Raw genomic sequence first — 7,312 nt, forward strand, 5'->3', positions numbered from 1 at the left:
ATGTTTATTTATTCATGAGAGAGAGAGAGAGGCAGAGACATAGAGGGAGAAGCAGGCTCCTTGCAGAGAGGCTGATGTGGGACTTGATCCCAGGACTACAATCTTGCCCTGAGCCAAAGGCAGATGCTCAACTGCTGAGCCACCCAGGCATCCCTGAAATGATTATTTTCATTTTTGTTCAACCTCACCACATGTTGTGGCTCTGCTGTATGAAATTTGGGGTTTTTGAGAGATGAAAGACTGGAGCAGCACAGTGTGGTCTGTGTCAAGTGAGGAGTCTCTTTATCCTGGAGTTCTGTGGACACGAGTCTCACCTGCTCCTCATACCTGACAGTGTAGGGACACAGGAGCTAGGGGGTGTCCTCGCTTTCACTGGTCCCTGCTTATGGTTGACTTCTTCTTTCTTGGGGGACAGGGTGGGCAGTCACTGGATGGGTCACTGAATCTGCTACGGGGCAGACACAGCTCTTCATCCAAGTTAGGCCATTTCTTTATAGTCTTCTCCAATGCTGCAGTTTATTCATTCAGTAGTTAATTCATTGAATATCTACTATGTTCCGGGCAGTGTTCGTGAAACTGGGCCATCTGGGCCATGATTAATAATGTACAGCCATTAAATGTAATGACTCGGAGACTCAGAGTTTCATAGCATGAAAAGACAGAGCTCGCCCTGCAACTTGGACACACGTAGAGCAGAGCGCTCCTTAACTCGGCCTGTGGTTGACTGGCTCTTTTCTATAGCCCTCCTCTTGGTTAGCAGGAGGCAAGAAGAAAAGTTAACATTTATTTATTGAGTTGGTACTCTAGGCCAGGCACACTTTTAATTCACTTCACTCTCAACCAACCTATGGGGGAGGTATTACTATTTCCCTGTTTTACAGTGAGGAAATTAAGTCACAAGGAGGTTGTGCAGGTGGTCCGAGGTCACAGCATGAATAAGTGCAGAGTGGGATTTAGACCCTGCCTCCCAAGCCTTCTAACTACTCTGCAGAGTAAATTAAAATAAATGTCTAGTCTCCTTGTGTCCCCTCATCTCCTATCCTTTTGTCCCTCACCTACCCACAGTATCTCCAGGATGGCATCTGGTGGTCTACTCGGCCCATTTGGGGGGGGTCTGTTACAGAGTTATTCTTTCTACCGGATGCCCACCTTCCTAGCACCTTGTGAGCCCCAGGCCCGACCCTATCCAGCCCTTGGAAGGACCTGTGGCAGCTCAGGATGGCTCAGCCTCTGGGGCCTCTCTCTGGCCATCTCCTTGCAGAGGGCTTCAACAGAGAGATGGGGGACAGCCTGATGTTGCCCAAGCTTGTACCCTCTCCTGTCCTGCTTGGTTTCCTCTTCTGGGCACCTGACCCCCTCACCATCTTCCAGGGCCAGAAAAATTGAAGCACTTTCTTCTCTTTTCTATATAAAAATTGAAGCATTTTCTTCTCTTTCCTATATAAGTGTCCTGGGTCTGCTGTAACCAAGTCTCCCTGGGACACTGGGAAGTTTGAAACAATAGCAGTGAGGTTTCCCACAGTCTGGAGGCTAGAAATCAGAAATCCTGGTGGGGGCAGGGCTGGGCTCACTCTGCAGGCTCTTGGGAGGCTCCTTCCCACCTCCTGCAGCTTCTGGTGGCTCTAGGCCTTGGCTTGTGGCCACATCCCTCTTTCTTGGCCTGCACTGTCGCATGATCTGCATGTGGCTATCAGTGTGTGCCTCTGTATCTACCCTTTTATGTGTACACAGGTCATTGGATTTAGGGCCCATTTGCCTTCATGTGCAGGTCTTCTCACCTTGGAGCCTGAAACGTCAAATAAAGAGAGGTAATTGTGAAAAACTTTTCACCCTCAACAACAGTGTCTGCTCTCAAGATGATTGTCTTACCAGATATCCTGTTTTGCAAGCTGGAAGCTGAAGCTTACCTTGTTTCTCAGTGTCTGTCCTCCTCCTTTGGGAGGGAACATGCTTCCCAGCAGCTTGCCCTTGGGCAAGTCTCTCCCCCCTCACAGCGGCCCCCTCCCCTGTAACACCAGCAGTGCCTTCTGAAGGGGAAGCCTGGTGTGTACTGGGTAACTCAGCCCATGGAAATGATCAATGCATGGCAGACACTAAATAAGGCTCAGTGATGCCACTTCAAACCTGTAAAAATTCTCATCTCTTTAGGCTGATAGATGCCTCAGGCTGACCAGAGGGAAACTGATTAACTTGGAAAAGGAAACAAGAGAGAAACATCAATGACTGTAGTGGATTGTTCCCCTTTTGCACTTATGATAAGAGCCTGTTGGTAGTATCTCTTTTACCCTTCTTGTTTATCCCCATTTTACAAATGAGGATCCTATAGTGAGAGGAACTTGCTGCGGCCATATGGGGAGCCTGATGCGGGACTTGATCCCAGGATCCTGGCATCATGACCTGAGCCAAAGGCAGACGCTCAACTACTGAGCCACCTGGGCGTCCCAACTACTGATTTTTAAACTATCTCCATAGTTTTGCCTTTCCCAGAAAGTCAGATAGTTGGAATAATATAGGATGTAGCCTTTTCTGGCTTGCTTCTTCCACTTAGTACTATATGTTGAAGGTTCCTCCATGTTTTTTCATGGCGTGATAGCTCATTTTGTTTTAGTGCTGGATGATACTCCATTGTCTGGATGGACCACAGTTTACCCATTTGCCTACTGAAGGACATTTTGGTTGCTTCCAAGTTTTAGCAATTATGATGAAGGCTGCTATAGACATCCATGGGTAGGTTTTTTTTTGAATGTAAGGTTTTGGCTTATTGGGTAATGATTTAGCCATCCCCCTATACCGTTGTTATTATTATTATTAGTTTTTACATTTTAAAAGTTGTAAGATACACATAACATACAATATATCCTTTCAACCACTCTTAAGTGTGCAATATAGTGGCACTGAGTACATTCACATTATTTGTATACCTAGCTCTCTTTTAAAGTTACTATGTTCCAGGGCTCCTGGCTGGCTCAGCTGGAAGAGCATGCAACTCTTAATCTCCAGGTCGTGAGTTCAAGCTCTATGCTGGGTGTAGAGATTACTCAAATAAATAAACAAACTTAAAAAAGAAAAAAAACTTGAAAAAAATGAAGTAACCATATTCCAGCAAACCCCAGTTTGCTGGAGGGCCAAAGAAGAAGTAGGGCTCTGAGAGGTCCCCACGGCACAGCAGGTGACAGACTGTTGTTTGGGAAACTTTTAGCTGAAACAGTGGATTCAGCACTAGATTGTTCCTGAAAAGTTCAATGTGTTTAACATGTTGGGTACATATCTCCAATGCCTTCTCTTTCAGGGCCCCAAACATTCATTTTTAGAACCTATCTGTGGCATTTCCATGCTCTTTCTTTGCCCAGGCCCCTTTATGGGTTGTTTTTTTAAAAAGGAGGCTTTGGAAATAGTCACTTTCTTCCTACAACTTTCTCCCGCCTCTCTGTTCACTTTCCTGTAAGCTGCACACATACCAAAGAGTATTGCTAGCCTGGGGGGCTCTGAGGAGGTGGGGGCAGCATATGTGGCAGGATGGAGGAGGCAAGGGGTCCTTTAAGCTCTCCGCATAGCAAACCCTCAGAATGGCAAGGAGGTGAGCACTTGGCAATGAGTCTTGCCAATCAGGTGGTCTTCCCAGAGCCTTCCCTGACATGCCTGCTTTCTCAACCTTGTGCCTCAGTTTCCCCATTAGCCCAGTGGGGATAATACGACCTGCTACTGCCTTGATTCAAAGTAAGAAAAATTAGTGGTGGCCCTTTGAGGTTTCCCTGAGAAATGTGCCATCTCCCTGGAGGGAGGTGTCAGTTGGCTCATTACCTTGCCGGCAGGGATCAGCTGCTCCTAAAAGGCGTCAATTTTGCTGTGATCACAGAACAGGCTGCAGAGAGAGCAAAATAATCATCGTGGCACGTGTGTCAGAAACGTAACACTCTTTTCCTGGAATTTCTATTTTGAAGCCCCACGCTTGTCCACGGCAGTCTGGGCTTCTTTTCTCCTTTCCCCAAGGATGGGCTGATTTCAGGGGGCACATGGTGCTCAGCCCTCAGGGACCCCCAGGACCCCAGGACCCAAGTTGAGTTTTCCTGGTTGCTCCGGGGCCCCTCTGTGGGGCTCAGGTATTCACTCTGTAGCATGGGAACCATGTAGGCTTCCTCCATCTTGCTTGCCTGGACATGCATCATGGGCTGTTTTTGCTCTGTCCTGGGCCCTCACCTGATTGCCCCAGGAAGTGGGGTTCAGGTCACCCCTCTATTCAGCTCTCCCTGAAGCCAACTTTGGAAGGCTTTTTTTCCTTTCACTACTTCTTCCTCCCACCTCCTCCCAATTCAGGGGCCATCATAAAAGAGGATTGGGAAATGGATTTCCTCCTTAGGCTTTAGGCTCTGGAATCCAGAAGACTTTATTCTGTTTGTATCATAGCAACTCCAGGGAGAGCCCTGCCTACCCATCTCCCCCTGCACTTGTTGGAGCCAGCTTTGGGTAGCACTGTGGGACCAACAGCTTTCTAGGGCCCCCAGAGCTGCCCAGTGTGTACACTTGGCCATCTGCATAGCCAGCACCTCACTGCGTCAGGAGGACCTTAGGTGTATGACAGCTCTCTAGCTGTGTGTGTGTGTGTGTGTGTGTGTGTGTTTATATTTTATTTGTTCATGAGAGACACACAGAGAGAGGCAGAGACACAGGCAGAGGGAGAAGGAGGCTCTCTGTTCAGGGAGCCTGATGTAGGACTCGATCTCAGGACCCAGGGATCATGACTTGAGCCAAAGGCAGACACTCAACTGCTGTGCCTCCCAGGTGCCCCTGATGTATGTTATATTTGATTTCTCATCATTCCTCCTTGGTATCAAGCTCACCTGCCCCATGACACACATTTTATAGCTTCCTTCATCTCATCTTTCTCTCTCCCCTACGAGTGTTCCCTGGGATTACCTCCCAAACAGAATCCTCGTGATGACATCTTTTTTTTGAGGAACCTCACATGAGATAGCATTTCTTTTCAGAAGCAGTGACTGGGGCCTGCTGACTGATGCTGATGAGGGAAGAGGTGGGGTAGGAGGGAAGAAAGGGTGGGGAGGACTCACTGGTTAATAGTGCACAATATCAAGGCTTATCTGTAGAAACCTGGATAAGTGGAATACTTACTCCCTGCCTGGTGCTGCACTCAGTGTTCTCACAGACTATTTCAGATGATCCTCCCTGTGGCTCTGGCAGAGTGACCTGTTCTCAGAACTGAGGGATCTGGGTCTCAGGGATACCTGCCAGGAAGCCAAGGAAGCAGGGACAGGAACTCAGTCTGATGGTTCCCCTGGGAAGCTAGTAGAAAGGACACAGCATCTTGAGGTGAGCCATTGTCTTCCCTCAACATCAACACTGAGGAATTCCAGTACCCTCTAATGATCTCTAAAGATTTTTGTCTTTAAATCTTCCTTCAGAAAGTGATAACATGTCAAATGTTTTGAGGCGAGTGGCGTGGTGGCGTGAAAGCCATAATTTTAGGTCTATGTGGAACGGAGGATGGAAGAGTTGGTTTCAGGATTAAAAAAAGACTGGCTTGGGGCCCTTGAGTGGTTCACTCGGTGAAGTGTCTGCTTTCTGCTTTCGGCTCAGGTCATGATCCCAGGGTCCTGGGATCAGTGGGGAACCTGTTTCTCCTTCTCCTTCTTCCTCTGCCTGCTGCTTTAACTTACATTCTCTCTCTCTGTTGAGTAAATAAATAAAATCTTAAAAAAAGGAAGACTGGCTTGTAGCATTTGCCAACTTCTGTGGTGTGAATACCCCCACCACAGCAAGTCCCAGGCTATGAACATGACATCACAGAACCTGAAGTTGGGAAGATACAGTGACATGGAGTGCCACACCATTACATGGCATTTCCATGAAGCCAATGCAGTCAACATAACTAACCCCAGAGCACTGATAATGGTAAGATATAATAAAATATAATTAGCAAGTGATGAGCTTTAAGTATTTAATACCTTTTTTTTTATTGAGGTAAAAGTCATGTAACATTAAACTTACCATTTTAACTATTTTAAAGTGGACATTTCGGCAGCATTCAATTACATTCATAATGTCATACCACTGCCAGAACATTGTCATCACTGCAATAGGAAGCCTTGCACCCAAACGGTTATCCACGCATATACCTGTCTACCTGTCCATCCCTGGCAACCATTGTAGTCTGCTTTCTCTGCCTATGAATTTACCTAGTCTAGATTCTTCATATAAATGGAATGCTACAATATGTTACCTCCTGGGTCTGGCTTCTTTCACTCAGCATCATATGTTCAAGGTTCATCCCTGTGGTAGCATGTGTCAGCACTTCGTTCTCATTATGGCTGAAAAATACCCCATTGCATGCATCTTGTTTATCCATTCATCTGTCAGTAGACACTTGGGTTGTTTTCACTTTTGGGCTGTGTTGAATTGTGCCGCTATAAGAAGCATTCATGTACAAGTTTTTATTTGAACCCTTATTTTCAGTTCTTTGGGGTGTGTACCGAGAAGTTGAATTACTGGGTCATATGATAGTTCTATGTGTCACTTTTTTTTTTTAATTTTTTTTTTTTTGATAGTCACACAGAATTGAGAGAGAGAGAGGCAGAGACATAGGCAGAGGGAGAAGCAGGCTCCATGCACCGGGAGCCCAATGTGGGATTCGATCTCGGGTCTCCAGGATCGCGCCCTGGGTCAAAGGCAGGCGCTAAACCGCTGAGCTACCCAGGGATCCCTGTGTGTCACTTTTTGAGGAGCCTCCAAAATGATGTTCACCATCTACATTCCCAGAAGTGGCACTCAACATGTTCTGATTTCCTTACATCCTCAGCAACGCTTGTCATTTCCATCTTGTTGTTATTGCTGTAGACATGCTAGTTGGTGTGAAGTCGTATCTCATTGTGTTTTTGCTTTACATATTTCTAGTGACTGATTGTATTGAGCATCTTTGCATGTGTTTTTGGCTCTTTATATATCTTCCTTGGAGAAATGTGTATTCAAGTTCTTTGCTCATTGTTTAGTGAGTAGTTGCCTTTTTGTTGTGAAAATTCTTTAGGTATTCTGGACATACCAGATAGATGATTTGCAAATACTTTCTCTAATCCTGTGAGTTGTCTTTTCACTAGTCCTTTGATGCACAAAAGTTTAATTTTGGTAAAAAAAAAAAATTTAAAAAGTTGGTATAAAGTTAAATTTAGAAAGTTTACTATAAAATTATATAAAACATGATTTTAAAAGGTTTTTTAAAAATGGCTTGTGCTTTTGATTCTAAATCTAAGAACTTGTTGCCAAATCCAAGGTCGTGAAGATTTACTCCTGTGTTTTCTTTTCA

This window comes from Canis lupus, chromosome 26, assembly GCF_048164855.1.
Source record: "Canis lupus baileyi chromosome 26, mCanLup2.hap1, whole genome shotgun sequence".
NCBI lineage: Eukaryota > Metazoa > Chordata > Mammalia > Carnivora > Canidae > Canis > Canis lupus.